This window comes from Python bivittatus, unplaced genomic scaffold, assembly GCF_059951505.1.
Source record: "Python bivittatus isolate LINGU-HERP-01145 unplaced genomic scaffold, Pbiv_v1 ctg000020_np1212, whole genome shotgun sequence".
Lineage (NCBI taxonomy): Eukaryota > Metazoa > Chordata > Lepidosauria > Squamata > Pythonidae > Python > Python bivittatus.
This window is the reverse complement of record NW_028277030.1, coordinates 95,177,152-95,197,406: the sequence shown is the minus strand read 5'-3', so window position 1 is coordinate 95,197,406 and position 20,255 is coordinate 95,177,152. Positions and strand designations below refer to the sequence as shown.

Below are 20,255 nucleotides of genomic sequence, written 5' to 3'. Positions count from 1 at the left end.
AATTAGCTGAATAAGAAGCATTTGAGAGAGTCAAGATCATATCATCTGCAATAGATTTAAAATATATGTTTTATCTCCTATTTTTATCCCATTAATCTGATTATTGGTTCTAAGAGCTATTGCCAGTGCTTCTGTAGCTTGGTTGAATAGTAAAAGTGATAAAGGACCATCCTTCTTGGTACCTCTTAAAACCATGATGGGATCTGAATTATAACTGTTAAGTCTTATCTGAACTTTAGTTGGTCCATAAATATGTTCAATCATCTTACAAAAGCCTGCCCCAAATTTAAATTTAATTAATATTTGTTTTGAAAATTGTATTTCCAGAGAATCAAAGGGTTTAAATATACCTAAAGAACATATGGCTAATGAAGATTTATTAATTTTACTAATTTGTATAATATTTAATAATTTCCTGATAAGGGTAAATATATTTTGATTTGAAATAAAGCCAGATTGGTCCATATGAATAATTTTACCTATAATCACTTTTAATTGGTTAGTTAACAGTTTAGTATATAGTTTATAATCTGTATTGAGAAGTAAGATGGGCCTGTAAAATGCCAAATCCTGGGAATTTTTACCCGATTTTATGGATCAAAATTATCTTGGACTGTTTCCAAGATTCTGGTAAAGGTTCCCCCTGGTGCAAAGAATTGCATAAAAATAGAAATTCAGGTATTAAGACCTCTTTAAATTCTGTATAAAATTCCCCTGACAATCCATCAGGGCCGAGAGATTTTCCCTTTTGAATAGTGTTAAAGACTTCAATGATCTTTGAAATAGAAAAGGGAGATTACATAAATTGTAAATCTTCTGGAGCCGATTCTGGGAGTGTTAATCTATTTAAATATTGATTAATTTTTATTGGTGATGGATTATTTGAGGAATATAATTCTGAAAAAAAGTTTGAATTGTTCACTTATATCTTTACTTTTGGTCACGATTTGACTGTTGCTATTTTTAATTGCACTAATACATTTTTTTCCTTTTTTTCAATTTGTTTGCCAGTATTCTAGAATTTTTATTATCATATTCGTCGTATCTTTGCTTAGCAAAAATAAGCTGAGAGATTTTATCTGTCTGCAAATCATCCAGCTCTCTACTTTTATTTACTATCTGTTTGTAAATACTATCTAATCCAGTTCTGTTACAGTTTGCTAATAAATTGTTAATTTCTAAATAAAGCTTACTTGCCTTTCGTGCTGATCTTGTTTTTAATCATACTCATCTGGTTTATACATTCTCCTCTTAATACTGCCTTCACAGCACCCCATCTTGTTCTTCCTGATGTTTCATTTGTATGATTTTCTTGAAAAAGGTTTCTCAAAGTTTGAGTTAGTTGTTGCTTTGCTGCTACATTGTATATTATTATAGGATTAAAATGCCAATTATAAGTAAATGGAACGATTTCTTCTAATCTGAGAGTAATAATCACTGGAGTGTGATCTGATATAAGTATTGGTGCAATTTTAACTTGTTGCAAAAAAATGGGAAAAAAAATTAGATATCCATATATATCTTAGAATGTGATTTGTCTACCTGAATAAAATGTACATGCATTTGTTGCAGGATTCATAATTGTCCATGTATCTATGAGTCCAAGACTACGCATTAAACTTTGGGTTATCTGTATTCCTTTTTTTCTGTTCATAATCTTTTGTAAGTAACTGATCTGACCCTGATTAGGAATATAAATAGATGCTAATTTGATTTTATTATCAAATTCCCCTTCTATCAATATATATCTACCTTCCCTATCTTTCAAAATCTTTTCAACCTTGAAATTTATGCCAGATTTGAAAAGAATAGCTATTCCCTTTGATTTATTAGATCCTTGTGCAAAAGTTGTTTATAAAAATACTGTACCTATTGTTGAACCTAATTGTTGTATGTTTCTTGTAACATAACCACATGAGGTTTAAATGATTTGACATAATTAACAATCCTTTTCCTCTTAATAGGATCTCCCAGACCTCTGAATTTAAAGAAATCATTTTCCGTTGTTCTCCCATTACCTACATTTTTAGAATGTCTCTATCTAATTTCTCTATGAAGTTAAGATTATCTCACATACCGAAAATTATTGAAAGCTTATTGCTCACAAAATCTGTCAGAAAGTTGCCTGATAGTATAAAGAGCAGGTATAGCTTTATCCATTAATATCCTCCTCCCGTTCTCCCTCCCACCTTTGAAAATCACCCTCCTCCCTTATCCCTCCCCTGCCCCATCTCCCACACTGTACCAGGCCTCCATATCCAACCTCCCTACCATCCAATCCCACTTAAACCTGATTGAAGAGAGCGTATCTTGACCTATTAAAAAGCTTGAGTCCCTTTCATTAACAAATACAATGGAGAACTAAATATATAAAAAGTTCATAATCTATCAAAGTTTAGCTTGCCTAAAAGACATTCACACAGAGTCCCAAAATTTCATTTTTTACAGAAATTCCCAAAGAAGAATTATCTTTTTTTTTAAATCCCCCTCTAGCCTCTCTTTCCCTGCTCTCCTTGTTTCTCAGCTGAGTTCCATGTTATGATTAAACAGGAAAAGGCTATCAGGGGATAAGCTCCAGCAAGCACAACAATGTGGCCTTGATGGACCCGTCACTTTCCAACCTTGTAAGCATGTCAGGAGAAAGAGTGAGATTGAAAAGTATGCCTAAATATTGGCACCATCCCACTTTCATTATGAGATTTCATTCCACATCCACCAATGTCACAATATGGGTCATAATATCAGCTACTGTATGTGAGTTATTCTAAGGGTTGATTCAGATTTACTAAGATATAAAGTTAGGCCTATTGATTACTGTAAGTCTACAAAACATAAATGAATCTAGACTGAATGTGAATATTCTGAAGCAAAATTTAGGCAGAATTAATGAACCATTATTCATATTAAATACAGAACAAAAACTGTCACAATATTAATTACTAGGGATGTGCAGATTAGTCTAAATTTGGTCCATGTCACTGTCACAGATGTTTATGTATTATTCTTTTCTATCTAAATTTGTATGATCTTTTTGAATGGTGGAAAATCTGCATTCGGTTTTTTTTCTTTTTCAACTTTCCTTAATAAAGAATTTGATATGCAACTTTCTCTAAGAATTTTGTTCACAAATTCCTTCATATATTTTGAACTGTACTGCTTCTGCAATACATTACTTGTATTTTCTCAAATATATTCTGGGGAAATAGGATGCTTTTACTTTTTCAAATGCATCTTTCACAAACTAAAGGCCTTTTTTCAGATTTTTTACTCTAGAAGGACAGATACAGGCTATTAAATGATGTTATACATGCCACATCAGAGTTCATTTTGGGTGGCAAAAACTGGATGACTGCTAGATGGCAGCAAAGTGAGAGGGGAAAAAAACCCTTTAACTCTTTTTGCCATTCAATAATCATATAGAGTTTTGAAACTCAGATATGGTAACCCTACTTTAGCAAATCTCACAAATATTCCCATAGAAATCTGTGAGCAATGATACAAAGTCTTAGCTGCCAGAGAGGTTTCCTAAAACTGAAATAAATGGGAAATATTTTGAACCATGGAACCATTCAAGATCACTGAGCGTGGTCCTTATTCCATTAAAGTTAAATGGCAAACCTTGCGTAGATGTTAAATGTCTGTTGGTTTACAGAGTGTTCCTTGATGAATAGTGCTGAGTGTTTTGGCCCCTTCCAGTTCATTTTTTCCAACTTTTTTACAAATTAGATACCCACTGATAACAATGTTTTATTCAGGAACAATCTGATTCAAGAACACATTATCTGAGATAAGAGTTGTGGATTTTGTGTTTGGGTTCCTATTTGTGAGCAGGAAGAGGAAAAATATTTAGTTACTATTGTTCTTAACATTTTGGGGGGGGGGAATCCTCAAGATTTCTTTGCAGGAAAAACAAATATAAACCCTATCCTTTATGCATTCAATATAGCTCATTTCCTAGTCCACCTATTTTCATAATTCAATTATTTTACTTTCCTGTCTTCTCACTGGTTTTTTTTCTTAAATGATTAAGCAAAGACACTGATAAATGAAGGCATGTGCTTGCTTGACTATGGAACTCCAGAATCACCTGAATTAAACCTAATCACTTGAAACAACTTCCAGATGGAAAGTCTATAGCTATAAATCAACTAACCAAAATTGGAAAGAAGTATTAAGGGAAAATCCTTTATGGATCTGAACTTTGAAGGATAAACATCTGAACACTCAGTTAGTTCTCCTGGAGGCATTCAGCCTCTTTAGATGTTCTGTAGAACATGCAAGAGGTAAAGTGAGTAGGGGGCAATGTTATGTATGCTAGTCCTGCCCCAGATCCTCCATACAGATCCTTATGGCATTATGCCATAAGATGTGAAGGGATGATGCGCTTGCATTTATCTGGTACAGCCTCCTTTAACCTTTAACGCTTTAACCCTCACTTTCTATAGAACTTAAGGAAGACTACTTCAAAGATGCTCAGAAGAAGAAGTAAATGCACACTTCCACACCTGTATGATCATTTTTGGAAAATTACAATCTGACTTTAATATAAGCAACTAATGTCTGCTGAACCATGACAAAGAAAAACAGTGACATAATTCAGTATGTAGGAAGGAATCATTGTCCTAAAACATACAAAACACAGCTCTCTCCTGATCTGCCTCATGATATATCTCATCTGTAGTGCAACTTTTCTAGCAGGATCGGTTCCAATAGTTCAGCTTCTACATGTGCAAAACATGGGCACAATTAGTTACAGGAGTAGATAAGAGCATGAGGTCAGAGTGAAACTGCAGCACTGTTTTGTTATCTTATTAATATTCATCATTATTTGCTTCCTAAACATCTTCTCAGAACAGGAATATATTTAAGATGCTTTGAGTTAAATTGGTGATGAATGGTCTGTATTCTAGTTCTGCCCAGATTTACCATCATGTGTTAATGGCTAGCCACAGTGATTTTCAGCTCTCTGAAGATGAGCTGGAGACAGAAAGTCTGCAAAACTGCAAGGCATGTGATTTTACAAGAAGGTAAAGTTGATATAGTATCTCAGTCCAAACAATACTAAATTCAGATTTGTGGGGCTCCAGGTAACATTAAATATGCTATAATACTCTTTCCCGTCTTCTATCTGGAGTGAGAGCAAAGAGCACATAGGAACTGGAGAGCTTAATGTCTGGTAGAACTGGTAATTGTTGGCAGAAAAAAAGAAAAGAAAAAATAACTAGGCATATACAGGAACAAGTCTGTTGAACTAAAATCAGCTTGGATTCTGCAAAGGTAAAACCTGCCTCACCAAACCTTCTGGAGTTGTTTTTTAAAGAGTCAACAGGCATGAGGATGGAGATGATTCTGAAGTCACTGTATTTTCATCAGTGATTCTTTAATAAATTGAATAGTCATGGGATGATGAGCTATTCTTGTATGGATTTCTAACTGGTGTATACACACACACAGAGATACACACACATATATATGGAAATAAATGGTCATTTCCTCAATTATGGGAATTAACAGGTGTCCTTCAAGCATCTGGGTTGGGACTGGTGCTTTTAAACTTATTCATAAATTATCTGGCCTTAGAGCTAAGCACTTAGCTGACAAAGTTTGGAGAGACAAAACTGTCCAGGGTGGTAAAAACCAAGAAATTGTGAAAATCCTCAGAAGGATTTTTTTATACTGAGTGAATGGTCAACCAAATGACAAATGTGGTTCAGTTTCAGTAAGTGATGCCCAGTGGGACCAAAATTTTAGCATCTTATATATACTGATGGAGTGTAAGCTATTTATAACTAACTAGGCAAAAATTTTGGGGTCAACATAGAATTGCTCAATGGTGATTGCTCAATGATTGAAATTGTTCAATGATTGAACGCAGCATGCAGCAGTGATGAAAAAGACAACTTCCATGTTAGGGATAATTATAAAAGAGACTAGAAATAAAGCTGCCAACATTTTAATGCCCTTATATAAATCTGGAGTACATCTGAAGGTGGAATACAGTACGCTGTTCTAGTGGTTACGTTTGAATGAAGATAAAGTGCAGAAAAGGTTAACCAAAATGGTTAGAAGATTTGAACACCCACTGAGAGAAGACATGACCAGGATATATAACACTGAGCATGGCATGGAGAAATTGAATAGGAAAAAGATTTTATCCTCTCTGAAAGATCTAGGACCCATGGTCATCCAATCAAGCTAACTGGAATGAGATTTAGAGAATTAAGAAAGCACTTTTTCATACAGCACAAAATAAACTTTTGGAAGTCCTTACCATACGCCATGGTGATAGTGACTAATCTGATGGCTTTCAAGGGGGATTAGATAAATTAATAAAGTCTATCAAGGGCTATTGGTTTTAAAAAATAATATGTCTTCCAAGTTGGGACAGCATTCGTCTAAATGCCAGTTGCAAGGGAACAACAGCAAGAAAAGGTATGTCTCTAGTTCCTGCTTGTGAGCACCTCAGAGTCATCTGGTTGGCCACTGTGGAAACAAAATGAAGGATGGGCTTTGACAGATAGAGCAGGGCTATTCTTATGTTTGCATGTTTCTACCACTACATGTGATGCTAAACAAACAGCTGCTGCCACCCTGCTAACTGTATAGGCAATTTTCTTCTTCCTTTTTGTTTTAATGAAACCAAACACAAAAGAGAAGAGAGATTTCTTTTGAAAAAGCAGCAGTGCTATACTGATTTGCATCATTCAAGGAACAAACTTTCTCAGAAGCAATGGACCAGTTGCTTAGGAAATAGGGTCCAATCTGTCTGGCTGCCATGGTAACCAACTCATTTACCTTCTCTAGGATGAGATAGCTACTGAGCCAAACTTCTTGCTCAGTGAGGTACTCTAAAGTTGGGCAGCTCCAATGAATCCCCTGTCCTGCTACTGACAGACCAGGAAGGTGGAAGAGAGAAGGGAATGGCATTTTGAAGTGCCAGGGAGCAAGAGAAGGCAACGCATTTACACCAGGCAATGATTAGCTTCAGCAGAAGAGAATATCAGTAGCTCAGGATTGAACTGTGGGGTCCTTGGTGCTCTCTGAGCTTGGTTTTTTGCTTGCAGATGTTTCATTACCCGACTAGGTAAGATTGTGAATGCAAGTGAGTGTGGGGTTTGCTTCCTGTTTATATACAGTAGCTTGCCCTGCCAGTTTTGGTGGGGGTGTGGTTTTTTCCTTAAATGATTAGTTTAAATTCCTTGGTTACACAGGGTGAAGAGTTGGATCTCTCTTTTGTATCCCTAGGCCCACTCAGGTTGCTTTTGTCCAACCCCTAGCATTCACCCTTTGGTTTCCTGACATCAGAGTCTTCAACGTCTGAAAGAGCCAGCCTGAGAGTTCAATGGAAGAAACAACCTTAGAGGGCAGTGATACATAGGATTGCCCCTTTGAGACCAGAGCCCTATTTTTCTCAGAGGAAGCTTGAGGGGATCCTGTGGCAGGCTTTGTCAGAGGCCATAGGATTTCAGCCTTGGTGCTGCTTAAATCACAAGCATTACTTTGAAGTTTAGGTTTATTAAGTGTGTGGTCCTAAAACGTTACCCAAAGCAAGTTACAAAAAAATCTTGCTAATCTTCATTGAGCTAAGACATGTTAAATGAGAAAATACCCTTTACAAGTGGCTGCATAGAGTTCAAGTAGTTGGGCCTTATTTGTTTGTTTGTTTGTTTATTACATTTATATGCTGCCTGGCTCCCAGCAACTCTGGTTTATAAATTGTTAAAAAAAATAATTAAAGCAAGAAAACAAAAAAGAGTGAAGATGGCAGAGATAACTAGCCCAGATGGGAAGAAAGAAAAAGAAGAAAAGGGGGTTCAGTCACATTCGCCAAAGGCCTGAGCAAAGAGCCAGGTCTTCAGGGCCCTTTGAAACATCAATAGGGTGGGACATCTCAGGGGGACCCTCATTCCAGAGGACAGGTGCACCACTGGAGTCCCAAAAGAAGGCATCGTTTAACCAAAGGAATCCAGAGCATGCCAACCATGCCAGATTGGATCAGCCAGGCAGATGCTATGGGAGATAGGTGGTCCCTCAAGTAACCAGGCCCTATGCCATGTAGGGCTTTATAGGTAGCAACCAGCACCTTGGATTGCACCAAGAATTCAATGCAGCTCACAAAGCAAATTTGTTATATGGGCATACTGAGGCATCACATACCCCACCACTGCATTTTGGACCAGTTGAAGCTTCCAGGTGGTCTTCAAGGGCAGCGCCATTTAGAGCATGTTGCAGTAGTCAAGCTGTGAGTGACCAGGGCATGAATGACTGTCTGAAGGGCCCCCCCAATCTAGAAAAGGGCGCAACTGGCACACCAGATGAAGCTGTGCAAAGGCCTTCTTGGTCACAGCTGCCACCTGCTCATTAAGCAGGAGCCGTGAATCCAGGAATATCCCCAAATTGTGCACCACCCTTGAATAGGGAAGTGCCACCCCTTCCCAGGCCAAAGATGGAATATCCCCAGATCTGGGTGGTCCAAACAGCCATAGCCACACCCACTCAGTCTTGGGATTGGGTATCCCCATCCAAACCCACACAGGCTCCAAGCACTGGGAAAGAACTTTGACAGCCTCTTGTGGCTGGCCTGGAACCAAAAGATATAATTCGGTATCATCAGCATACTAATGATACCAAACTCCAAACTGACAGATGAACAGTGGTTTCATCTAGGTGAAGGAAGGGGGATCATCCCCTAGGCCCCTCCTTCCACGTTCCAAAGGAGGGGAGAGAGAATAGAACTCTGCATCACCCCACAAAGGAGGGGTCTAGGGGACAATCTCTCCCCACCAACCAACACTAATTGGAACTGTCCCTGGAGAAAGGAAGAGAACCACTGTAACACGGTGCCCCAATCCCCAACCCATAGAGTGTCCAAGGGGAGAGAGGAATTCCTCTGTATGAGAGTTGGGAAGTTTGGCTCTGTCTACCCGAATGTCTAAATCCCATACCCTCTGCTTAATTTCTACCATGTTTTTTTTTTCCTAGGCCCAAAGCAACTGGAATTGACAGTCCACACTGTCTCAGATCTTGGTCTGTTTGTTTTTTCAGAGTAGATTGATGTATATCATACGGAATGAGATGTACCAGTGAGGTTCCCCAAATGATTTGTTTTGCCCAGATTCTTAGCTGATGTAATCTTGCCCGGGCCTTGAATGAGATGCAACCTAGTTCTAATCTGGTGACAGTATTAGAAGCTGAATAAGGGATATGTGCTATTGATTTTAAGAAGCTTCATTCACTTTCTGACCTTTATCGTGGCACCTATTTTGGGCACATATGGCTGAATCAAGACCAAAAGCAGGGCACTCTAGAGGAGAGAATGGGCAACTGAATCTAGCTAACTTTTCAAAACCAAACTGTGCAGTTCCTGTTCACCAAATCTTTAAACATCTTACTTTCTGCCAGTGCCTTTTGACTCAACATTTACACACACACGACTTATCACTTGCCTGTTAATATGGATGTGTGATTTTTTTGGGGGGGGGGGGATGGAAGGCAGCAGTGATTTAGATGTTCAATTAATACCCATCAAGCAAACACCACAAAAGTCATTTTGCTGGAATCAGACCTAATCAGAGCTCTCCCCTTGCCTTGATCAATGCGGTTGGGATTTGGTTTCCCTTTTATTGTTCCTGGAAGCTTGCATTAAAATGCCTTTTCTCGCCTAAGAGCTCTCTGTAACAATATGACTGTATGTCTCCAGAGTCTATATTGTGAAGGATTAGCTTTCCTAGCTGATTTTACTGCTACAATCACAGCTGCCAGCTTATTTCTAATGCTCAGAGTTTCAGGGATGGATTTTTCCTTTTTCCTTTTGTTGTTGTCTTGGCACTCAGTCATGCTGATGATAACCTGCTTGCACACATGCAGAGCTTCATGACTAAACTTCATCCCCTTCTCGTGGATATGAATACAGGAGACGCCAGAGATATTTGGCTTAATATGCAACCACACTGTTCTCAAAATAACTACATGAATGGAACAAAAGCCAGCTGCCTTTCCATCCTAGCAGACCCCTCCCCAAAAGCTGAAAAATTTAGCTACTCAATGGCATCTGGGAGAGCCAAGGGGAGGGTGGAAGTGATGATGTGTGTGTGATGACATCAACATGCAAATACTCTGACTTAGGAAATTGCATCAGACTGCAGGACATAATGGTATTTGCACACTTGCTGTCATGTTGACATCATTACAGTTTGTTGCAGATGCTATTGGCCTAGCCCCACAGGCTTCTGATAAAACTTCCATGGGGAGTACAAAAAGGTAACAAAACATTACACACACACATAGGCACACACACCTAAGTACATCTTCAAAGCAAAGAAAGCATTTGTACCATAGGATGGTTAAAACATCCAGCCAGGAGAGAATGCTCTGGATATCCATCCTTTGAAGGTGAAGACTGAGTTTTTCTGTGGTAGCCTCCATATTGTAGGACGGCTTCCCTTGGAGATTGGGGTAGCTCCCACCTTTTTATCCTTTGTGAAATTGGTGAGAACTGCCTCTTCCATAGAGCAATTAGAAAGGTTTTTAATTGGGGACAATGAATAATATCTATTTTAACTTTAGCTGTTGATAGACAATGCTGTAATGTTTTAATATTGTAAGCTGTATAAAATCTGAGCAGCAGGCAGCAAACAATTTGTGGCAATTAAGTGATAAATGGCCTTAAATCATACACAGGTTGAAAGTTTGGGTGACACTAGAGGAACCCACAGTTTGCAGAAATGTTGTATGGATGGATCATATACACTTATATAAACAGATATAAGCAGACTCGGAGCAGCCTAAGATTTACAGATGTAATCTCTTTCTCTCTAACTATGTAAAGCGTCTATACAGTGTGTGTATGTGTACACACACACACACACACACACACACACATATTTTGCCTTCCTCTTCTCTCACACACATATACACACATTTTAAAAATCTCTCAAGAAAACAAGCTATGGACAAGGGACTCATGAAAACAGGCCATTGATGACAGAGCATGATCAATGGATGTGGAATTCTTCAATTATGATATAATCTTCCCAGGATATTTGCCAGGAAGGCAGATATAAAAACAATCCATTTCTTAAAAACAAACAAAAATGAATGTCACCGTCGTAAGGTTTGTCATGCCAGCTTATCCATGCTTAGAACTGAACAATATGCACCTCTGTTCTGCTCAGAATGATGGGACTAGCATTAAGGCCGTGTTCTAACTCTATGGCAGGGAAGGTTTCAGATGTGAGATTTGCTCTGCCATGCCAAAGACTGAGACAGCCCACTTTCCTACTTTATTGTGCTCAGAATTTAAAGAGCAATACAAACACATTTTAAAATTGTATTTTCTTTGAGTTCTTCCCTTAATAAACATATTCAACCAGGGTCATTCTTTAATCAAAGATCTTCAAGTATTTGCTGATCCAAAATATGGTGAAATAGAATTTGGGAGATCAAGCCAAAAGCCCCTTATCCAAATACATCTTCCAGGGAAACAAAAGGGCTAGGCTCAGCTAAAATCAATTAGGCACTAGAAACACTCAGGGACAAAGGTGTTGCAAGTGGAAACAAGATAGCAAAAGTATTAACCACAAGAATGCTAACTAGGGCAATGAGGAATTAACTAATATAGCTGGGAACTCAAGGTTTTTAGATAGTGAGTAGAGGAATGTAACAGCCTCAGATATGGTTTCTTCAATCCTTTGTTTCAACCCAAGGGTGCCATTATATTCAGACCCATTACCTTATCCATCTCACTTTATTACCATGAACACTAACATGCATATGTTATAACCCAATCAATGAATCTAAAGCAAATTTAATGTATATTACAATTTATATAAGTCAATAGAGAGGAACTGTAACCCCTCTCCTCTTTAGGCTTGCCTTCACCTCCGGCCCCAATCAATAAACCAATTTGTGCTTCAATTTATGTTTACCAATTGAAGAGAATATATGTAGCTCATGATTGATTGTGGAGTCCTTGGTGCTGTCTGAGCTTGGTTGTTTGATTGCAGATGTTTCATTATCCGACTCGGTAACATCATCAGTGCGAGTGAGTGTGGGGTTTGCTAGGGGAGTGTGGGGTTTGCTAAGGGAGAGCACCAAGGACTCTACAATTTATGTTTAAATGAATTCAAAAATTCTCCTACAATTGGCAGTTTCATGCCACCATCTTTGCTTCCTAGTCCCTTAAAAGCAGTTTGAAGTTGATCCCCAATCTTCCTTTCTGCCAAATCCAAACTATTGAGAATGGGCAAAGAATAATTGGTGTTCCCTCCAAAATTCTAGTGTTTTCTGAATTGTCTAAAAAAATGAAGTGGAGGTGAAAAGAGATGAGATATTTCAGCAAGATAATAGAAGAGCACAAAACATGGCATTCAATCAGGGCTTGTTCCTTGAGATGCCCTCACTACTCTCATAGGAAAAAGGCAATGCATTAACTGCTTGTTGTATGCATTTGACCATTTGCATAAATAAACAAATAATAAATAAATAAAAATAAAAATCTGAGCAATTGCTATAATGGAAACTACCTGACTGTAAAAGCACCATTCTTTCTATTTCTGTGTAAAAGCCATTCCAAGCTGCCACCCCAAAAACAATGTCAGCATTTTGCAAGCAAATCCTTTCCACAAATTTTTGAATCGTAATTGTTGCTGTAGTAGCAGGAAAGGGGAAAGATTAATCACATCGCCCTTCTGCAAATTTGAAGGAATACTATTTATGGGCAATTGCTTGCAGATTCAAGATAACAAAACAATGAATGTGGCAGGTGCAGAATTTTGGACTCCCATCTAGTCAGTCGTTTGCAATAACTCCCTTGGTGGAATATCAGCTTCCAAACATTTCCTTTAGCCAATTAAGACATTTTCCAGTTCTTGCTGTTGGAATATTTCCCACTTGTCTTACTCAGAAATATTCTTAAGTCTACTTACATGTACTGCAGGTCTGAGATCTCCCCACAAATTTTCAACAGTAATATTCAAATCTGGAGACTAGATCATTCCAAAACTTTTACTTTTCTTCATGCTTGATCTAGAAGTATGTTTTAGATCATTATCTTGCTGAAATATCCCATCTCTTTTCACCTCCACTTCATTTTTTTAGACAATTCAGAAAACACTAGAATTTCTTCTATAGCTGGATAAGAAGACTACTATTGTGTGTGTCTCTGTATGTGTGTGTGTGTGTGTGTATTTGTGTCTTAACAGAACTCCTGTCTCATCTCATTACATGACATTATTGGAAACTTGAGAGAGTTTCCAAAACCATTTGCAGCACAGCATGGGAATACTGTTATTAAAGGATGTGGTACAGTCAGCATCTAGCTGGGCATCTCAGATCTTTGAGACCTATGAAAAAGAATCATTTGTTGGAGTTGAAATGCCACTGTACCTCTAAAGATGGATACATGACTTGGTCCTAAGACCTGTCTGCACATCTTTATTGCCTTCATTTTTAAACACTTGGAATTTTCTCTTGCCCCAAACAATAAAAGCTGCAACTGCCTCTATCCCTATGCTTCACTGGATTTACTTTTAGAGTAACCATGCACAGATTACTCAAGATCCTAGAGAACAATCTACATTTTTTTTCTATTTCTGCACAGATTTTACAATAACTGCTTTGGGGTGCTGTCTTTCCAGTAATAACACTCACTGAAGTCCGATTATTAGTTTTTAAAGACTATGCTAACTGCAAATCATGGAGGATATCCAAATTGATTTTGGATTCATGGAATTAACATTCATTTTGGCATATGCATCCTATGCTAGAGAGCAAACCATATGTTCTCTCTCCTGATACTTCTTTTTGGAAGGGACCCAATTAACCAGTAGCAGCATGTTGGATCATTCTGATTTCTAACTCATGCAAAATTCTCCAATCCTGTTTGTCTTATAGTATCCTATCCTTATGATCACCAGAATAAATGCTCACTGGCTCCTCAGTTCATTTACTATTTTATAAATCAACAGGAGTTGTGCAGGGACTGTTAATCCTCCCCTGTTAAGTGTGAGATTAGAAAGTAACACTCTACTGAGCAACAATGATTTTGCCTTTGCAAAGATAGGGATATCCTGCAGCAATACCTTCATTATGATTTAAGCCCGTGTCAGAGAGACTAAATTGGGTGAATACTGTACTATAAGTTTTGTTTTCATTCCCTCAAGATCCATTTTTCCCCAGTGCCATAATGCAACATTAAAGCCTTGTAGATGATCATCACATTTTGACAGTTGTACTGCTGGGTCAGGAATTAGGAAAGTACAGGATTGCACCATGGGGAAGTAGCTTCCAGGAAAGTGCTGATCCAAAGTCAGCCAAACAGTAAACTATGTTTTCATTATTGGATTGTAAGAAATCTAGAGGGTTGAAAGGCATTATCATTATTCCACCCACTCACATCCATTGCCCCATGGTGGAGCTTTTTGATTTGAAAGCAGCAGGCTGATTTGGATTTAGATCTCTCAGTAGCTCAGGAGAAATAACTCAGAGAAATCCTTTATTTCCATGCCCATTTTTAGGAGGAAAAAAAAAAATTGCCTCTTAATGCTGTTTTTTTTTTTTGCCCCTCTGGTTTCCTTGCTTGAGCCAGCTTCTCAGCGATTCCTCAGCATCTTCTCTGCCTATAAGTCACAAGGCTGTAATTCTATCATGGCTACTGTTGCCATTATGCGTAGCCTCCATAACTCATGTAACCTGTAATGTGCCTTGTTTTCTACCTTTCTGCTATTTTCAAGAAATCTCGGGTAGCCTGTATTTGTCCTCTTCACCCTGTTCCAAACAATAGTTCCAGAAGGAGTCTTCTCTAGCTGCTGGCATAGTTTGGAGATCACCAGTGTTAGTCCTTTAGTTATATGTGATCTTAGTTTCCACATCTTCAAAGCTTTCCTTCTAAGCCTGTGAGGCTTTTCTGATCCGGCACATCTCCTGTCCTGTTTGTGATATATGCTCTTTCAGTGCAGTTCTGAAAGGATATTTCCTGCAGCAAACACGCAAAGTGCACCTTTGAAGATGAGCCCCAGAGGCTTTCACAGATGCTGAATGTCAAGGACTGCATGAACTAACATCTGAGTCTGCAGATCACATTTTCAGGCTACAACTAGTTAATATTTTTCCCATTCTTAACAGTCACAGACAAAGGAAGAAGGGTCTGGAGCTCCCTTCTATTTTGCAATCCATAGTGACATTTTCCAGGAGGTATTTTGAAGTTTTTAAATAAATAAATAAAAATAATTATTGTAAGATCATCTGCACAGAGGTTGACGGTACTCCAAATATACCATTATTTAGATCGAAACTTTTTTAATGTAAAGTAACACATAGCTGTATTTCAGGAGGAAAAATGATCATGCATTGCCATAAAAGGATGGAGTAAGAATAACAGAACAATATGGGGGGGGGGGAATCCACACACATTTATTAAACCTAATGAAAAGATGTAAAGTAAAGACAGCCATGGAGATGCAACATACATGACACTTTAATAGTTCAACACCCAGAGAAGAAAAACAAGCAAAAGGCATCTTCCCCTACTTGGAATTCATCAACATATGATGCTATAATTTTTCTCCATTTTTTCTTTCTAACATTGCCTCTGGCAACTAGTTCCCCACAACATCTCTCTTTTTTTAAAAAAAAAAAAAAGTCACATAGTCCTAAGGCTTCAAAAGGCCTAGCTGCCTGTTAAAATGTTATTCTAAAAAATTATTCTATTATTAATCAAGTATTCAACCTTTTAACACTGACATCCCTATTCTAATGAAAAGCCCTGTACAATGCTGGATTCAGAGGAACCAGGATTGGTTGGATATACCTTGCTTCTGAGGCCAAGGTGAAGATGGGGCTTTTCTCTCCTCCACTGGTTGAAGCCTCAGTTGGAACAACAGCAACATAAAGTCTTCTACTGCATCTGAGGACAGCACTGTCCTCCAACAACATCATGCCAGAACTGCTGCTCTGCCTTGAAAATAATAGAAAAATAGCCTTGAATCAATGGTAAACCTCACAGCATCATAAACCCAGAAAACCCAGATATGGCTCACTCTGTAAGCCCCACGGATCTGAACATGGTGTTGGAAGAAAAAGTTATCTTACCCAGTCCGTTTCTGAGCCGGGAGTAAAGACACTGACGAATTGCATGAAGTTAGGAGATTTATTCTTCACCCAAGTGCAGAAGCAATGACAGCAAGCAGTTAGGTGGGCGGCCGCACTGGGCCCCCTCCCCACAGTACATTATATACCTTCTGTTACATTCAAATCCACGTTAAGATGTCATGACTTTCTGATCCAATCAAAGCCAGTTACCTTGATCCATACTCCTCCCCTTACCCAGGACCCCTTTCTCTGATGCTGAATAAGGTTTTTCCTTTCTGTATGTAAACTAATTTCTATCACCTTGAATGTTAACAGCCATATGTAAACTATCCTTTATCACTCTGATTGTCTACCAGGCGCTGTCCTGATTTACATCCCTAAGAAACAAGGTCAGGACCGCTTATCTTTCTTTGTGAGGGGTCATCTGAACAAGAAGAGACTATCAGGTCAAGACAGTTTATCTGCTTACATGAGTTGCCGCCTTTCCAGTCAGGAAGAGACAAACCATGAGAGCAATTAACACATCCTTGAGATTTTGAAAAGTGTTAAAGGTCTCATCCTCAAAATGCAACCTTTTGATAATCTAAAGTACAGTCAACCATACATACAGGAAAGGGAATATTGGCATTTTGCTAGGCCTGCTTTTACTTCATATTATACAATATATAAAGATAAATGTTTAAACATCTAAATGTCTTAATATATAAAATTGTCTACATGTCCCAACCTTCTAACAATGGATTGATTCATTTATTGTTATGCCCCTACCTCTAATAGAGATGACAGTGCCAAAATATAAGCATCTGTTGTTTTCACACAGAGCAGCATTCAGACTGGGCCATGCAGGGCCACTGCAAAATTGCTATTTCTGTGCCTGTGCTCAGCACCACGTATTGGAAAGCACCAAGTCCAAAGAATGGCTGCAAGCATGCTTCTTTATTCCTTGGATTATGGGGGCGATAGTCATGAGGACTTTTTAGAAATAGCCATTTTTTTCAGATTTTTTTTTTTTCTGAATAGCATTGTAATGCCAGAAACAATCCAAATGCCTCTTTCCATCTTTTAAAATGTTCTTGCATGTTCAAATCTGAATGCGACTTCTCTACATTTTTTTGCTGTCCAACTCCTTATCTGTAATTCTGTGCACAATTTGGTCTTTTCCACCACTCTCAAAGACCTACATTTTAATATAAAACCACATCTTTTTAGGCTTGCAGGAACAGGAACTACACGCACATCTTGCCCTAAGTGGATACCATCCTCATGACCTTGGGTAAGAGCATTATCTTCAATTATATCTGGTATCATGCAGCTTTTTCAGTGGAGTGAATAACTTTGTCCCAACAAAGCAGTTTCTTTTCTCAAGTTCTTCATGTTAGTTATTCTGACTTTTTTGCTTTTTTGAATATTTCCATTACATTATAATGCAATGAACAGCAAAGAAACCATATTCGTGGGATTCTCTGTGCCTTTCTTTTTTAAAAAAATAGACTTTGTTCTCATTGCTTACATAAAAGCAAGCCTATTTTCCTCGTTCAGTTTCTGTCCAGCTAGAGATGGTAGAAGCTTCTGAAATGAATAATGACATAACTGTCCCTGACTCTGCAGAGTCAGCCCATTGTGTTATACCAGCTGTGTTATACCAACAAACCCGGGCTACCATTTTTCCTTTTTACAAGTTCAGTAGGGTTTTCCCCAATTTCATAGCCAAAATGGAGAATGTTATATGCAAAAATGAGAATTTGGTACATCATTAAATCAGTCCTGTAATCAAGAAAACTTGGAGTTTGATATTGATAATCATGTTCTGAAAACATCCTGGCTCAGGTGTTTAATAAAATATTTTCTCTCCCATGTGGAAGGAAAGCCTTGCTGTGACTAGTGTGAACTTTTCCTTCCCTTTGTTTTCTCCCTTGGGACTTTAAGAACACTAGACCACAGCTGGTTTCCAATTATAAAAAGAAAATGCTGATAGCCCCTGAAGGTGGGTGTGTAGAAGAATGATTTGTGTTGTATGGGAGAGTAAAGAGTAAGAGCTTATAATTGAGGAAGTAGAGCAGTTATCAGGTTAAAGCTCAGCTCAGCTTAGCAGGTGACTGATGGTGAAGGAGGAGGAGCAGGCTTGGAATTTAGCAAACCCACAGCAGACAAGCTAAAAGGGGCAACAGAGCCCAGCAGAGATGCTGTGAACCTACAACCAACCAGCAGCTGGTAGAACATCTTCCTTACCCTCAAACCCAGCCCCAACTGAGAAACTATGCAAAGCCAGTGCTTCAGCAGCTGACAGCAACAGAAGCCAACTAACTTGAAGGTGGTTAAATGGTATTATAAGCTCAGGCAAAATTGTTGATAGGACTGTTAAGGAGTTAGATAAACCCATAAGCATAGATGTAGGCATTACTGTAAGTATGGTGTGATATAGCATAGGTTTAGTGATATGTTTTAAGTTAAAGGTTAGGAAATAAGAACGGTTGTTAGACTTTTTATATAATAAAAACTTCCCTGGAGACACAGGGGAAGATAACAACAGCCTCTTTGTTGATGTTCTGTACCATTTCTTGAAAGAACTCCTAACATACTATCCCCATTTTTATTTTCTGAGTAAGCTGCATCTTATTTATGGTGCTTCCCACCATCTTGGATCTATTGTCCATTCCATATACAAAATTTTGAAACAAGATTGAGTAGCAGTGAGAATTGCCACCACCAGAAGTCCTGGCTGGGGCGGGGGGCAGGAAGAGAAGAACCTCTGCTACTGCTAGTTCAATTGGCGAGTACCACTGTCAAGAACCATTTCAAAAAAATCCTAAGAACTACAGTAAAATAGCTTCCTGACTGTTGAGATTGGCCAAGTGGTGGATGTAAACCCACAGAGACTGAGATCAGTAGAGCCACCCTTTGGGCAATGGCAGAAGTTGCAGAGCAGCTGAAGCCATTCCAGTGCATGGAGTGCTGGTTTCTTGACTCATCCTCTATGGACAGCCTTTGCTCATACAATGAGAAGGTGGTGAACCAGGGCTTCATTGCCCAGCATGAAAATGTTACCTAGCCGGGTAATGAAACGTCTGCAAGAAAACAACCAAGCTCAGAGAACCCCAAGGACTCCACAGTATTCCATGTAGGTCAATGCAGGGAGTGCCAGCTAACTTTTTATCCTTCCTCTTTCAGTGGGACTAGAGGTCTTCATGAGTTCCTGCATGGAAAATGGTTGTTGCTTTGCGGAAATTGGTTTTGCTGAAATGACTTTCCTTCAACAGCACCTCTGAAAACATTCCATCTGAACTAAGCAGCTGGGAGGCTGCTGGACTCTGGGCTGGATCATCTAGCTTTCCATCCCAAATTGGGAGCCATGAATTCTTAGAAATGAATGCAAAAGATCCTTGCCAGATGACTTGGGTTTTGTGAAGAACAGGGCTCTAGATAACACTGTTGGGGTTTTATTTTCTTGCCATACTGGACCTCATAATTGGATTATTACAATGTACTCTGTATGGGGCTGCCCCTGAAAACCATCCAGAAGCTACAGTGCAAGCAGTAATGGACGCTTCTCATTATGCCTATATGTCGTTGCTATATGAGCTGCATTGATACCAGTTGGCCTCTGGGTGCAATTCAAGGTGCTGGTTGTCACCTATAAAGCCATTCATGGCATAGGGCCTATTTATCTGAAGGATCACCTGACTCCAGTTGTTTCTGCCCTTCCAGTGCATTCAGGCAGAGTGGGTCCACTCCAGGTCACCTTAAATGAAATGATATCATCTTATTGGACCAAGGAAGCGTGCCTTCTCCATTGCAGCTCCTGCCCTCTGGAACACCACTTTCCGGGAAATACGCATGGTTCTCATTCTCCAAATGTTCCAGAAATCTCTTAAGACCTGGGTAGGGGTATTTGCGGAGTTCATGTCAATTGGGGGGGGGAGGGATTTATGTGGTTTTCTCCAGATATTTGTGTTTCTTTAAATTATGTATTATTTAAAATATGGTAAGCTGCTCAGAGTCTTTTTGGAGTTGGATGGCCTCAAAATAAAATTTAAAAAATGAAATAAAATAATAAAATAAGCAGTGCTTAGGGTAGGAGGTAGCAATGTGCATTTTGGAGAAAGAACCTTTTAATATTAATGAATACCAGCAATACTAACTTTGGGAAAGATTCTGTATACCAGTTG

General features: G+C 38.7%; 1 pseudogene; it reads right to left on the bottom strand.

The window, feature by feature from the left end:
* Positions 1–6,281, bottom strand: part of LOC148217131 (uncharacterized) — a 92,536-nt pseudogene extending 86,255 nt beyond the window's left edge.
* Between the last annotated feature and the right edge of the window lie 13,974 nt (positions 6,282–20,255).